Genomic DNA, 16,878 nt, shown 5'->3' with positions numbered 1-16,878 from the left:
TTTTAGCTACTATATGAAGATAATAATGAGGAATTCTCACATATAAATAATTCCTTAGTCAACTGGACGTAAAACTATAAAGACACTAAAATGTAACAATTCTCTACCTTTCAACACGCACTTGATCCAGCACCAGCCACTAGTAGTGGTTTGTTTATATAATCAGCTGACCTGAGAGAACACGTTGATCATGGTCTAACCTTGTGCCATCAGAACCAATATATTTTTATTAATATTTATGATGATTTTAACTCTTTAATATGACAAAATCTATATCAGTTAACAAAAATATTATGTCTTTTAGCAAATCACATCTCTTATTCGCTTAAATTTGCAGCTCTAAGCTGAGAAAGTATGTCACATTTTGGTCCGATAGGGATGTGCATAAAAACAAGTTGCAAAATTTATCAAAAAATTAAACAAGTGTCTAAATTTGAGGCCCCCTTTGCGCTTGAGGTCCGGGCCAAATGGCCCTCCTGACCACCACCACCCCCCCGCCCTCTGATTGGCCCTGTATGTCTCCCTGCTACACCTCCCCCATCTATCTCTGGTTCCCAGTGCCGTCACCTTCTTTGACCTCCGCATGCCCCACTCCATCTTCTTCAGAGCTTTCCCCTCCTTACCCCTGTCTAAGCTGCAGTTTCCAACATGCCCACAGCCACGAAACTACGATTACATTTACCCCCTACATCACTCAGTCCAGTGTCAGCCAGTGACATCTCTATGACCACAGAAAGTAAGGAGAGCTATTGTCTAGGTGAAGTTTCTATGGTTAGAGTCCTCCCATGTTGGGGACTCTCTAGTTAACAGTCCTGAGGATTACCAGATCAGAATGGTAGCGTTCCATTTTGCACAGCTACTTTGTACATGTGGAAATAACTACACTGTGGGTAAGGACGAGGTGAATCAGACCCTGTGTCTGTTTATAGCTCTATATTTTGTACTTGCATGTGCAATAAGTAATGGGTAAAAGCACATTTGCTTGGCTATGGTACGTCTCCTATAATATCACTCATTAGTCTTTCTGACTTTTATAGTCTTATAAAAATGTTATATTTAAGATTAACAGGGCATCGCCTTTAAGCTGTGGAGATGTCCCCTTCCAATACATTATGCAGACAGTGCCAGCTCAAAAGATTTTGCTTCCCTAGACAAATTATGAAGTGTTCACCACTCGTAGATCATTGTCACTCATAACAGTCACAAAACTTCTGGTCTCTCCTGTTCCACTGGCTTAGGTGACTGTCTCTTCTGCACACATAGTACAGCTTGCTCTGTACATTAACCAATTAATATAGCTCTAGCCTTCCTCTGCAGTTCTATTGCCAAGCACTGTTTCCCTCCAGCCATTAGTACCCCAGAGCCTTCTAACAATCTAAGACCACTGTAGACTTTCTTGGTTTATACTTTGAGCCAAATCCTGCTTCCTTTTTTTGAAGAGAGTTGTCCCATTGACTTCATTGTATATTATTTACTTCAGCTAGACAACTCACGCTAGTAAGGTGGGCAGGATTTAGCACTTCATCTGTGATGAAGACATGTAAATATTCTTCACCTTCCCTTTAAGAAATGCATCATACTACTTTGACAAAAGTTCTCAGCTCTTTGAGTTGTGTACTGCAGTTATACACAATAAATGGTTACCACTATGCTATATGTTACACAATTAAGGATATCAGAGGCCAATTACAGGTTTCAGAGTAACAGCCATGTTAGTCTGTATTCGCAAAAAGAAAAGGAGTACTTGTGGGACCTTAGAGACTAACCAATTTATTTGAGCATAAGCTTTCGTGAGCTACAGCGGATGCATCCGATGAAGTGAGCTGTAGCTCACGAAAGCTTATGCTCAAATAAATTGGTTAGTCTCTAAGGTGCCACAAGAGGCCAATTAGTGTTTTCAGTTTAATAAAATGAATGAAGAATAAATTTTGAAGTTAATCTGGGAAATCTGTACAGGCTTAACCACGTGTGTCTGACACAAGGCATCAGGACGAGGGTGAACATATTTCCCAAAGGGAAAACGGGACACCCACAGCTGCTTGCCCAAGCACCCCCTTATGTGAGGCTGTTGCTGGTCCCTGGAACCCTGCCTGACCCCTGCATGCATGAAGGCATGCATATGTGCTGCCTCTTCCACCCTGCGCAGGGCTAGCATCTCTGCTTCCCCCCACACACACATGTTCCTCTGCACCACACCACACATTTTTGACAAAAGTGGGCATTTGTCCCATTCGCTCTTGCCAACTGATCAAATCGGCAAGAACAAATGGGGCAAATGCCCACTTTTGCAAAAATAAGTCGGGACAGCTAGGTCGGGGCTTAAAAAAGGGACTGATCCTGCCAAAATGGGACGTATAGTCACCCTAATCAGGACATTGAGCTGTGAACCCAAAAATTGTAATTTTGGGCTTGATCCAGCTTCCACTGAAATCAATGAGAGCCTTTACATTGACTTCAGTAGGCATCAGCTAAAGCCCTTAATGCCCCTGGCTTGGTGAGCCATTAAGAAAAATAGTCATCTGTATTGTAGTGTATTCTGGGGCCCTTTCTGGAACTTTATTCACAGTGGAAACTTATTAGGGGGATGTAAAATGGACAATTATATCTTAGATTGAAGAATGATTGGAGCATGATCTGTACAGTGCCTAACACAATGGGACCCAAAACTTTATCAGGGCTACTGGATGCTGCTGTAATATCTTAATGATTATGATTAAGATTATTATGAATAATAATAATAGTAAAAAGAGATGGAGAACGTGGAAAAAAAGAGTAGGTTTGATTTAGCCCACTCCAAACAATGGGGGCATGTGCACTTCAGGAGGATTCACTTAGAGGGAATGGCAGGTGGTGTTTGAACTACACCCTTCTTCTGGTGTTCAAGAAGGGCCCTGGTTCTATAGGAGCCCTTACCAGTGGAGGTTGCCTGGAGAATGTGCTGAATTCCCGATGTCATAGCTATCCCTGGCTGACCATCCACTTTTCGGGGCCATTATTCCTAGCTCCTAATGGATATTACAGGTGCCTTGCATCATCATAATCTCTCTTAATGGGGGCTCTCCCTCCCGGAGCCCTGTACCATGGGATACACTATAAAACCTAGCAAAACCCAGGGTCAGTCAAGCCGACTCTGTGTGAGAGAGGTACATATACAATACACCATAAAATTTTAAAAGGGGGAAATTAATATGTAACTTTAAAAATTTAAAGGTTCTTGTCTTACTGACTGCTGTTAAAGTGGCGCATCTGATGCTTCCAGGAATGGGAAGTAGTCTTGTTATAGCCACAAATAACCACAAGGTGGCAGTGCTTCTGAACATTTCAGTTAAATCTGGCAAATTATGTGTTTAGCTGGCATTCAGTGGTCAGCTGCGATGCGGGGTCGTAAATGGGTGGAAGTTCAGAGGTATAAGAGGCCTGACAGGAAGAGACAATACTTGTTCCTGAAGATGGTGAGGACCAAACATGTTGTTATCAAACTTGATTTCCTAGAGGCTTGCCAAAATATCTTTGAATACATTCACCTTTGCACTACAATAGGTAAAGTGGCCCTAGTACCAGTCCCAGAGAAGGCCACACAAGTGAGGGTTATGGATGCTGCAGCAGTAGCTGGGCAGCGATGAAATCATACGCACCAGAATATCAGCAACAGGGATGAGACAGGGTTTGTCCACACGTACGGTGGGAGGAGGGAGTCCAGGCTGGCAAAAAGAGAATATGAAAAAAAGACTTTAAAAAATGCCCTGTAAAAATGAGAAATTCCAGTAAACTGAAGAGATTTGCAATCCTTGTGTGAGGAGGTTATATAAGTGTGCAATCCTCAGTGAATGATTACCAGTGGCAGAACACCTACAGTGGGATTGCAGTAATCTCTTAATTCTGCTTCATCAAGTGGAAACTATGATGGGGTTTTATATTAATGAAACATAATTTAATAAATGTAAACACAAAGAAATCTTAACAGCTACAAATGCTAATCTTCACAGAGAAAGGTCTTTGTGTACGCATTTTCTCCTTTATTTCCTGGTTCATATATAGCTTTTTACAACGATATGTACAGAAACTATGTGTTTGTAATTACTTTTCTTTCCTATTCATTTTAAAATATGTAAATCTAATATGTGGTAAATAGAATGCTTCCTAAAAGAGTGATAGTGGATCATTTATACTGGAATTTGTATCATGGTACCCTAGTAATACACAATTGAAATCCACAGAAGACATATTCTTATCTTGTGTTCTACAGTAGTTTGGGCAGATTATTTCAGTTTGATCAGTTGTCTTCTTGAATAAGTCATTTATTGCAAAGGGGTATCTCTGAAGATCAGTTATGGAATTAAAAAGTAACAGTAGCTAAGCTATTCTCAGTCACCTCATTATGGTTTAGAAGATGTTAACGTTTATAAAGGGCTAATTAGTATAAAGTAATCCTCTTAGGGGGCTGCAAGCACTGAGCTAGTTTTCTTTATAATTTGGATGTAGGCCTTCTTTATTCCAGTAGAATTACAGTAACTACAGATAGCAATATGTATTTGCGTTCTATCTGTTCACATTATGTGTACATTGCCTACTGAAGACTGCAGAACAAGCACAGAAGTAGAATTTTATATTTTGTATTTAAATGCCAAAATGTTTGGAAGAACAGCCAAATCTTGTTTTTATAACTGTGAAAAACCTACCAAAAAAGAAAATGGGAACAGGAATAAATGGCTTTCTGAAATCCTAAACAATCACAGAGAGAAGATACTGGAAGAGCTGGATGTGAACAAAGTGCTGTCATACTTGGTTTATGAGGGAGTCTTTTCCTTGGAGGAATACAAAGATATTTGGTCCCTGGAGAGCTATAAGAAGAAAGGTGAATATTTTTTAGAGAAACTCACTTTAAAAGGCCCAAGTGCTTTTTCTGCTTTCTGTTCCATTTTGGAGGAGGTCTGTCCCCACTTGCTCACATGCTTTCTCCTTGACTATAAAGGTAAGGTCATTGTTTTCTTTGAAATGCTCAAGTGCATATTGGTAATGGCTCAAAATCCTCGGATACTAATAGTTGTTTACTGTAATTAGTATTTGTTTTCTCTTTTGTACTAAACATTTGTTCTCTTTATGGCTCCTTGTTATAAAAGGGAAATTCAAGGAAATATCTAGGTGCACAAATAAAACAAGTTATTCTGTTCAAGTGATATATTGTAAGCTTAATTATATGCGCTTATTAAATCATAGTTCTTCTCACAAGGTATATTTTGCTACATTATGTACTAATTTAAAAAATATGTTCTGGATGAAAAATATAGTATTCCTAAATATCCACATAACTATTTAAATCAATGGGAATTTTCTCTGAGCATTGGGCCCTACAAATATCTAAATTAATCAAAGTTGTTTATTAGATGTGAGTAAATATAATATGGAAAAAAAAATTCAGTTGTTACAAAATATGTCCGAATACCCTAGATTTTTAAAAAGTCTTTAATATTCCAATTATCTGAAGCTTTGAAGTTAATGCAAGTTCACTGAGTAATGACTCCAGGATTGTACTCAAAGATTATATACAGCATGTAATTTTAGAATTTCATTGAAACATGAACACCTTTTCCTAATAAATCAAGAACAAAGTTTTAAAGACCCTCGTTATTTAAACAATTTAATTAGAAACAGTAATAAATCTAGGCGCCACAGCAATTCTGAAGCCATTTTGCCTTTGAAATAACTATAGCCTTGTGTCCACACTTGAAAACTTAATTACCTTTAAAATTGACAGTTACAAATCCAATTATACAATAGGGTAACAGTCCGTTTACCATTATTTACTTATGAACAGATGTCCATTTATTGTACCTTGTTATTATTGATTTAAAGGGCAGATTTATGCAGTTACAGGAAAATAAAAGCATAAAATGAGGTTCTCAAATATCCTTGTGGATTTTGACACATACAAATTGTATTTTATGCACAGTGTCAATTTAAGGGATTGTTCATTATAAGCCATCATAAAAAGAACTCTTTACACAGAACTGCACCATCTAGTTAAAACACATACACATCCAGATATACTGAATTATACACATGCTACAAAGCTACATTTTCAGGATGTGCATTTGGGGTCAAATTTTGGCTCCACTTACACAGTCTTCAGAGAGAACATAGGAAAACTTTCTTTCCATAGCCTCTGAAGCACCCACACAGCAGCCAGCCACAATGTGGTTTTCTGTGCTCCATTGGCTACTAGGCTGGGGGGCTTGTAGTGCTCCATAGAGTTGGTGGGCCTTACCTCCCTGCTGATATATCGTAGTAGGTGCAGGGAATAAAGGAGAGAGAGCAGAGGCTGCATATAATCAAGCATCAGTAAAGGATGCTGCTGAAACTGACCCCCCCACCTTCCCTTATCCATTCTGCCTGCCTCTGCGCTGTGTGGGCAGAATGCCCCAGGCTATCTTTCCTCTGCCACTGTGGTTCCACTTCCCCATGCCCCTCCCCCACCAGCATGCATCAGCTATTCCAAGCGACTGTTTTAGAATCTGTTATTGGAGATAATGATCTCCTGATGGCAGGGTAAGAAAAGCACATGCTGTATGTTCAAATGAATACACACACACTGCAGGCTCAAATTAATACACACTGCAGATTCAGTTTTACATACACAGGCATTGCAAGTTCAAATTCACATACGCAATCTGAAGGTTTAGATTAAATGATCAAAGATAAACAATATTATGTATTTGCATGTACAGATTTTGCATTGTTTTAAAATGGATGAGTTAATGCATTAAACAGGAATTCAATAGAATAGGACCCACTGTGAGGACCCAAGAGTTTATTAAATGAGAAAGGATGTAGTGTATTATTTTCTTAGTACCAAATTCTTTCCTCTACCCCTGCAAAAAAACTGCGTGAATGGGCAGAGTGGTGGAGAGGGAAGGAATCCTCCTCTGCAATCCAGGGGCTTGGTCCTGAGTTGCTATGCAGCTGCCACATGTCATGTCATGTCATGCCATGGCTGCTAGTCCCTGACTTATAATAGCAGCTGTGGAGGGTTTAGGCTTTGGAAGCCAAGAAATGAAGGATTCACTGGGCACTCCACTGCTGACCCCCTATTCAGATACGTTGTCCTCCCAAGTCCTCTCTCTGCTGTTGGGGAAAGAAACACCAAGAAGCAGAAAAGCACAGATAGCATGGCATCCCACTGCATGGTTTCTCTGAGGCTTCCCACACTGGCAGTTCCACTGTGTTTAGGGCCTTCAACACCTGAAGGCCATTTGTTCAGTTTCAAGCCAGAACACCCTGGTTTTGGAAAGGTTTGTCCCTGGTCAGCACCAGTTGTGATTTTGTCTGATATCATCATGGAGGACACCATTTTGCATTTTGTACCCCGCCCCTGCCAGTGTGACCTCCCACATACCATGTGGAGGTGAGGACATGCAAGCAAGGGCAGGCCAAAGCCATTCCAAAAGTACCAGAATGTCTGGTAGTCTGAAGATGTGTCAGTGGCCACCCTATGCAAACCTATGAGGTGAGACATCATTTGGGCCTGAGAGCTTTGCTAAGTGGCACCATGTGCAATGCATATATTTGGAAACAGTGCAGTATTTTCACTGCATGTTTAGGACCAGATCCTCTGCTGGTGTAAATCGGCATAGCTCCATTGACTTTGACAAAGCTATACTGAGTTACACCAGTTAGGGATCTGGCACACACACACTAAAATTTTATAATGAAGTTTAGGCAGGATGCAGCATCTGCAAAAGTGAATGGAAAGAAAATTGTGAAATGAAAAGTATATTCTGTTTTCAATTGCCCAACAGTATTTTGGGAGTAACAAAACACTGTGAGTAATAAGAACTAAAGCCACTCTCAGACATTACTGCATACAAAACATTAAATGCCTCACCAGTAAGAACAGGAGTCCAAGGATTGGAATATCATTTTCCTAAAAGGTATTTCAACTTTTTCCAAAGCACCTGTTGTTCTGCTGCCTCGGTAGAGAGAAACAGGTGACAGGTAATGAAATTAGGGCAGGTTTTCAGATGAAAGGTCCCTCACTCTTTAGACTAGCTCAGTTCAACATAAAGACAGTAAACTGTGCCAGTGAACTCTGACCAGTGGATGGTATGTACTATTGTTCACTCACAATTGATTTAACACAACTTTGAACTCCTCTGCCTCATTATCTCATGGAGGATTATATCCTGAATAATTTAAGAGGTGTTAAGGCTATAGTTATTCCTGAAGTTATGAGTGACCTGATTTTCCAGTCACTCCATACCACAGAACTCTCATTAAAATCAGTAGAAAAACTCCCATTGCTGCAGTGGGAGTGAGATTGGGTCCCTACTCTGGTGAGAACAGTGAGTACAGTGAGAAATCAGTCCTTCATTGGCCGAAGAGGAGTTTAGATGGAGTAAATATTGTAGGATTTGTTCCCAAATTCCTATAACATATTAATTCTGCCATTTGCCTTTTCAAAGCAAATGGAAATATTTATATGGAGACAATTTTACCTTTCTGTGACTCTTCAGAACTTGGGCCAGAGCAGAGTTTGTAGCAGAGTGTTTCCCAATACTCCAGATCTTTTTACTATGACAGTGGACTGCTGACCAGCTAGCCCCAAATAATTTCTGTAAAATCTCTTCTTAAGCTTTGGATCTTTAGATTTGAAGTTAAATGTTACAGCAGTTATGTTTACCGCAAAAGAGAGACTCTACATTGAGAGCTTGATCCAAAGCCCATTGAAGTCAATTGGAAAAACTGAGGCTACGAAAGATAAAGCTCTTTTAGCATCATTATTACTGTTCTACCAAACAGCAGGTAACCTTAAGTTACATGTCAAGTTATATTTCTTTGTTAATTACTTCTAGCAACTCATCATAGTTATTATTGTTAGTCTTTTTATTCTTAAACTAATGTAAAGAATCAATAGGATTAACCTATTATTTGAATGTTTTGTAAACAAATAATTAAGGCCTTGATCCTGCTGTTGCACACATTGAACTGCTGAACTCATATGGAGCAGTGGACTTGTGTGTAATGTATTGCAGAATCAGGGCCTAAATGCATTTCTTTCAGTTGCCCCTTATTTCAAAACCAGCTTAGATGAGGCGGTGTCAGGAAATAAGTCAATGGGGGACATACCTCCTCTGTCTGATAAATGACTGGTACACACACGAGTGCTTTCACCTCAAAAATCCTTGTTTTTATTGAATCTAAAGCACACATCTAAGATAACAATAGTCTGGAACACCCCAAATACAATTACCCAATGTCTAAGATGTTGTCGAGTGGGCAGCAGCAGTTTTCCGGTGGTCCTGCTAGCCACTGAGGATTTTGATGTCAGTCTCCTAGCTCATTGAAATTCTCTCTGAAACTTTTCCAAAGTGCACACTCCAACTAATTTCTTTTATAGGTTGCTCAATACAAAGCCCATAACTCATAGTAACCCCAATGGACTGATAATTTCCCTAGTAACAGCAAAAAAACTTATCAGCAAAGCAACTCCCAGCAAGAAACTCACAGACAAGAAACTCACAGACATCCAGATTCAAGATCAACTATTCACACTTCCTTGCATTCTCATGAATCTGTCCTTTACCTATTCTTATTAGTAACACTGCAGCTGTTTCTGTCTGCATAAGCAAAGGCTAAATTATTCCTGACTACGTGATGTCCTTGCTTCCAGCTTATGGTGGCTTAGTACACAAAATGGCTGCGGTTATGTCAAGTCCAGGTTATGTCAAGTCTAGTTCTCTCATAACAGGTGTCCATAAATATAGTAATTAACGTTTACTGCAAAATAGATACTACCCACTTGTAGCATAATAGATAGTGTCCTACCAAGCAACAGGTGAATCTCAGCTGTATGTCAGCAACTAGAAAAATATCTTTATTGTTATTCAGACCAGATGTGTAGAGGATTCCCAGACTTATCATCTGAAAAACCAAAACTGAGGGCTGTATCAGAGATGGAGCTTCATGAAGCCTATGAGACCACTAATCAGGAAGGAAACCCTTCTGCTGAGGAAAAACTGAATCAATCATTCAACAGGTACAGGTGAAAGTTACCAATATTATCTGTTTTACAAAAATTAATCACAATAGGTGCTGTTAGTCAGTTTCCATGTGTATTAAATAATTCAGAGGTCCTAATAGGAAGTTTCAAGTTGCATTTGGTTTCACATGTATTTCTGACATATGTTGCTAGCAATGCCCTGTTGAATGAACTTGTCTTTTGATCCTGGTGAAGGTCTCAGGTCTTCCTCATTTGGTATTTTGCATGACAGAAGCAGATAACTTTATTTGCAATCATTTGAAGACAGGGAGAGTGGGAAATTCACATGACACGTGTCTCCTCTTGTAAACATGTGATACATGGTAGTACCGTTAGTTTACAGTGGTCAGGAGTAAAGTAGTGATTTAGAGCAGTGGTTTTCAAACTTTTTGTGTTAGGGACTCCTTTCACACATCAAGCCTCTGAATGTCCCCCCCATATAAATTAAAAATGAGGGGGTTAATCTACTTTGAGGGGGGTGGGGCTGTCTGCCCAAGGAGCTGACAGCTCATGAGCCCCCTGTAACAACCTTGTGATCCCCTGAGGGGTCACGACCCCCAGTTTGGGAACCCCTGATTTAGAGGATACTCACTACTCATGTCCTTCTCATATTATTAACTAACTTTATTTTTATTCTTTTCCTCAGTGAGGAACCAGATATCTATAAACTACAACAAAGCTGATGTACTTTAAATATTTTTTTTCAAGTCTGATACAAACTATCAGTCCTCAGAGCTGTGTAGGTTCAATTTTGATATCCAGCTGCACCAGTTTAGTACTTACAAGAATCCTGTCAGTGCCATGTAGGAAAGCTATCTAGGCTGGGATTTGAAAAGGAGCCAAAGGGAGTTAGGTACCCAACTTTTGGTGAAATTCAGTGGGAGTGAGGCAGCTAACTTTGCTCCTTTGAAGTTTCCTGCGGTAAAGACCACGTGACTCAGAAAGAACATACCACCATGTATGAATTCATATTCCTTTTTAAATTTACTAACTTTTTGTTACATTTTCATGCAAAAAAGGTAGGAAGGATGGTGTGGTGGGTAAGGCTGTGATCTGGGATTCTAGAGACCTGGGTTTATTTCTTTGCTGTGCCATGGACTACCTGTGTGACCTTGAGTAAGCCACTTAGGGTATGTCTACACTGCAATTTATATCCTTTGCCAGCTGACTCAGGCTTGAGGAGCTTGGGCTAAGGGGCTGTTTAATTGCAGTGTAGACATTCAGGCTTTGGCTACAGCCCGAGCTCTAGGACCCTCCTACCTCATGGGGTCCTAGAGCCTGGGCTCCAGCCCAAGCCCAAATGTCTACACCTCAATTAAATAACCCCTTACCTGAGCCCCTTAGCCCAAGTCAGTTGGCATGGGCCAGCTAAAGGTTTTTAATTGCAGCATAGACATCTCTTCAGTTTCTCTGTACCTTAGCTCTTCATTTGTTAGATGAGGATAACACTTTCCTACCTCACAGGAGTGTTGTGAAAATAAATACATTAATAACTGTAAGATGATCAGTTACTATGATAACAAGGGCCATAGAAGTACCTTACGGACAGAAATACATCATACAAAAATGAAATCCCATGACACTCATTACAATAAGCTGTATGTTACATGAGTAACTATGGGCCCAAATCAGAATATCTGATCTAAAGCTCCTGCTGATGAAATCTAGATCAGAACTTTGTGGCTCAGGCCTATCTCTAGTTGTAAGGGTTCAAAAACCCTCTGAGACTGTGTAATTATTCAGAATGTGAATGAGTGCAACCTAACTATAGCTAAATTGGTTCTACTGTATCAGTCTCAAAAGTCACTTATAGAAACTAACTAATTAACAAGTATCTGCATCTAAAGAACTACATTAAAGAAGCAGTAGATAAATATGGAGGGTCTCCCTCAAGCCAGTCCACAATGGAAATCCTTAATAGCACAAAAAAAAAAAAAGCCCTGCATAAAACATGCAACTTGTAATAACTACAGACTCCTCAACAATCAAAGAAACCACACCATAATATTGTAATTCATATTCATTCCAACTGATAAGAAATTATATTCCACATTATCAGCTAAATTCTAGCTAGTCCCATGTGTGCACTACAAGGGGAAAATGCACTGGAAGCTATACTTTTCCAAGCACACCCATGCAGTGTACCATCACTAGTCATCCCAAAGTGCAGAGACTGCTGATTGCTGTGGCCAGAGGTGCTCCACAGCCACAATAGATCATTGTCACCTCTGTTGAGGGCCTGGCTAGAAAGAGGGCAGGGACACAAATTAGCATCTAAACGGCGAGCTCACAGTTTGCCTCAATACCTCAATAAAATAAAAAGCACCCAGAAGCAATATTGTTTCCCACAACTATACTAATAACGTGCTTCAAAAACATGAACAAAAATCTTCACACTTATTGTTGTGTACTGACACTCCTATCCCTCCACCCAGGGGGAAAATATCATTGGGAACCAGCCCTCACTATAATTTCCATAAGTGTCACACCCACATCAGTTCTCAGAAATGAAATTGTACACATCCACACACATTCCACATACAGTGTGGGGGGAAATAGATTCCAAGGACTTGTAACAATTTATGAAAATGACAGCCCTACTTCTGAAGAAAACATTATAGGCGAAAGCAGGCCAAATGTGCCACCCACGCAGGCCTGCATTAATTCACACAATGTTAAAAACCAAGGCAACGGTCTCCCCTACCAACCAGGCAACCAATCAGAGACAGACAATGTTGTCCATAAATATAACAGTACAGTAAGTATGGGTTACATTGGAGACAATTAGGAAAACTAAGCAGTACTATAGCAAAAGAAAAGGCAAATGCAAAGAGAAAAATGGAAAGGCTCCTAATGACATTTACAAGTATTATTTCAAAAAAATATCAGATAAGGCACATGTACACTAAAGGCCAGATCCTGCTCCCATTGAAGAAAAGGGGAAAACTCCAACTGACTTTAGTGGGAGCAGCACTGGGCTCTAAAGTAATAAGGAATAGATATTATGTGACGTTCGACTTTACAGCTTTTTATTACACACATAACGTGTTCATCACTGTGGTCTCTAGGTGCACTTTAAATAGTTTAAATTGGGTTATCATTATCTTTCTGAATGAGAAGAGTAAAACCATCATGTTCCCATGCTGTGTGAAGCTTTAAGACAGAGGATGGAGAGGGATCTGTCCTGTTGGTTAAGAGTTCAAGATTGCATAGTTCAGACAATTAAGACACTTGGGTAAAAAGAGCGGAAATACTGTATGGGCTCATGCTAAATCAGAGCAGGAGGTTCTAGAGGTGAGAACTCACTACCAAATACGCTCTTCCCCAGCTCTCAGTCTCCACCCTTGGGACAGGGAGTTCCAGCATTTCAGACCTATGGAGGGTCAAAGATTAAGATGCGGGCTTTAATCTGGGCATAAGTAATTTAGAGACCTGTGTATTGTGTCCAGCAATTTGAACTTCACTGTGCAGTCCGCCATCTCCCTCACAAAGATGTTGGACAGTGGAGGTGAGAGGATTGAGCCCTGTGAGACTTTTCATCTTCACCCCATCTCTATCTGTCACACTTGTGGTTACTCTCCTAATCTGTGGGGATGTCACTCCACATGTCTTCTGCAAATCTGGGTCAGTTTATGGTCAGAAGGTGTTATCTCCAGATGTGCCCACATAGCCCCACACATCTAGTTCTCAGATTATTGTTGCCAAGAGGAAAAGTCATCTCCATTGGACGGGGATGCGGGGTTGTGCCAGGGGTCACAGGCACCAGAGTAGGTGCTCAATTTAACAGTGTTTTTGCAGCTTTAGTTTGTTAGCTTGCTTTGTTATTCCTTAAGCATTATTGCACATTTTACCTTAGCCCTGTGAAATTCACACAGACCACATACCAGAAAATGTTTAATTATTTCCCTTAGAGTCTCTGACTTTCCCTCCTGTTAGCCAATGGTGTTTACTCCCACTGCTTGAGGGATGAAGAACTAAGGCACATGTCTCTCAGCATGAATAGAATGTATATGTGTCAGTCCCTCCTGGATCAAGAGAAGACTGTGCCACAGTGTCAGAGGAATTAGCAGTGGAAATAATATCCAAACTGTGAAAATTAGATGCTCTTTTTACAGATGTTATGGCATAGGCCAGTTATTCTCACACATTGAACATAATAGATTTTGCATACAGCCTTTTATTTCCATGTAACTGGTGTATGTGTGTGTTTTTGTCTGTATTAAGTTGCTATTGACAGAACAAGGAGTAATGGTCTCAAGTTGCAGTGGGGGAGGTTTAGGTTGGATATTAGGAAAAACTTTTTCACTAGGAGGGTGGTGAAGCACTGGAATGCGTTACCTAGGGAGGTGGTGGAATCTCCTTCCTTTGAGGTTTTTAAGGTCAGGCTTGAGAAAGCCCTGGCTGGGATGATTTAGTTGGGGATTCATCCTGCTCTGAGCAGGGGGTTGGACTAGATGACCTCCTGAGGTCCCTTCCAGCCATGATATTCTATGATTCTATGATTTTATTTGAAAGCTGCTTTCAACTGAGTTTAAGATTTTTGAATGCAGAAGAGCTGCAGTTCAGTGAGTGACCATGACCTTTCTGAAAACTATTAGAATAATATTTTACAGTTTAGAAATAAATTATTTATTTTTCAGCATTTGAAAACCAACATTTTTTCAGTGTGAAAATAACTCAGATATAGTATACAAATCTGCCATGTGAAAGCCATACTGTCAGGGACAGAAGTGTGTGAAAGCAAAGATAGCTTTACTCGATCATTCAGATTACTTTCCCTGAGAATAGTTGCAAACCCTTTCTGTGCCCTACTCTGTGCAGGTCTGAGCATCCTCAGGGTTTGTCAAGCTGGTGGGAAACCCCCTATGTGGAAATAGGCTAATTTACTGCTTATTCCCATGCACAAGGGTTCTTTCTTTCTTTCTTTCTTTCTTTCTTTCTTTCTTTCTTTCTTTCTTTCTTTCTTTCTTTCTTTCTTTCTTTCTTTCTTTCTTTCTTTCTTTCTTTCTTTCTTTCTTTCTTTCTTTCTTTCTTTCTTTCTTTCTGAAGTGAGAGCTAAAATACAAATCCAACTTTGTGTTACTGAGCCCTGGTCTACACTAGGACTTTAGGTCGAATTTAGCAACGTTAAATCGATTTAAACCTGCACCCATCCACACAGTGAAGCCCTTTATTTCGACTTAAAGGGCTCTTAAAATCGATTTCCTTACTCCACCCCTGACAAGTGGATTAGCGCTTAAATCGACGTTCCCAGCTCGAATTTGGGGTACTGTGGACACAATTCGATGGTATTGGCCTCCGGGAGCTATCCCAGAGTGCTCCATTCTGACCGCTCTGGACAGCACTCTCAACTCAGATGCACTGGCCAGGTAGACAGGAAAAGAACCGCAAACTTTTGAATCTCATTTCCTGTTTGGCCAGCGTGGCAAGCTGCAGGTGACCATGCAGAGCTCATCAGCACAGGTGACCATGATGGAGTCCCAGAATCGCAAAAGAGCTCCAGCATGGACCGAACGGGAGGTACGGGATCTGATCGCTGTTTGGGGAGAGGAATCCGTGCTATCAGAACTCCGTTCCAGTTTTCGAAATGCCAAAACCTTTGTCAAAATCTCCCAGGGCATGAAGGACAGAGGCCATAACAGGGACCCGAAGCAGTGTCGCGTGAAACTGAAGGAGCTGAGGCAAGCCTACCAGAAAACCAGAGAGGCGAACAGCCGCTCTGGGTCAGAGCCCCAAACATGCCGCTTCTATGATGAGCTGCATGCCATTTTAGGGGGTTCAGCCACCACTACCCCAGCCGTGTTGTTTGACTCCTTCAATGGAGATGGAGGCAATACGGAAGCAGGTTTTGGGGACGAAGAAGATGAGGAGGAGGTTGTAGATAGCTCACAGCAAGCAAGCGGAGAAACCGGTTTTCCCGACAGCCAGGAACTGTTTCTCACCCTAGACCTGGAGCCAGTACCCCCCGAACCCACCCAAGGCTGCCTCCTGGACCCAGCAGGCGGAGAAGGGACCTCTGGTGAGTGTACCTTTTAAAATGCTATACATGGTTTAAAAGCAAGCATGTGAAAGGATTACTTTGCCCTGGCATTTGCGGTTCTCCTAGATGTAGTCCTAAAGCCTTTGCAAAAGGTTTCTGGGGAGGGCAGCCTTATTTCGTCCTTCATGGTAGGACACTTTATCACTCCAGGCCAGTAACACATACTCGGGAATCACTGTAGAACAAAGCATTGCAGTGTATGTTTGCTGGCATTCAACCAAAATCCGTTCTTTATCTCTCTGTGTTATCCTCAGGAGAGTGAGATATAATTCATGGTCACCTGGTTGAAATAGGGTGCTTTTCTTCAGGGACACTCAGTATAGCCCATTCCTGCTGGGCTGTTTGCCTGTGGCTGAACAGAAATGTTCCCCGCTGTTAGCCACAGGGAGGGGGGAAGGTTGAGGGGGTAGTCACGCGGTGGGAGGAGGCAAAATGCGACCTTGTAACGAAAGCACATGTGCTATGTATGTAATGTTAACAGGAAGGTTTACCCTGAAAGAGTGTAGCGACTGTTTTATAAAATGTGTCTTTTTAAATACCGCTGTCCCTTTTTTTTTCTCCACCAGCTGCATGTGTTTCAATGATCACAGGATCTTCTCCTTCCCAGAGGCTAGTGAAGCTTAGAAAGAAAAAAAAACGCACTCGCGATGAAATGTTCTCCGAGCTCATGCTGTCCTCCCACACTGACAGAGCACAGACGAATGCGTGGAGGCAAATAATGTCAGAGTGCAGGAAAGCACAAAATGACCGGGAGGAGAGGTGGAGGGCTGAAGAGAGTAAGTGGCGGGCTGAAGAGAGTAAG

General features: G+C 41.0%; 1 protein-coding gene across 1 annotated transcript in view; it reads right to left on the bottom strand.

Moving 5' to 3' along the window:
* MAPDA (N6-Methyl-AMP deaminase) overlaps positions 1-2,133 on the bottom strand; it is a 103,805-nt gene extending 101,672 nt beyond the window's left edge. Inside the window, exon 1 of the mRNA XM_073303714.1 lies at positions 2,130-2,133. The gene's annotated coding sequence lies outside the window, so the exon portion shown is untranslated. The remainder of the gene's footprint in view (positions 1-2,129) is intronic.
* Positions 2,134-16,878: the final 14,745 nt, after the last annotated feature.

This window comes from Lepidochelys kempii, chromosome 10 (assembly GCF_965140285.1).
Source record: "Lepidochelys kempii isolate rLepKem1 chromosome 10, rLepKem1.hap1, whole genome shotgun sequence".
Classification (NCBI taxonomy): domain Eukaryota; kingdom Metazoa; phylum Chordata; order Testudines; family Cheloniidae; genus Lepidochelys; species Lepidochelys kempii.
Note: the sequence above shows the minus strand (reverse complement) of the source record. Positions and strands in the feature narration are given on the sequence as shown.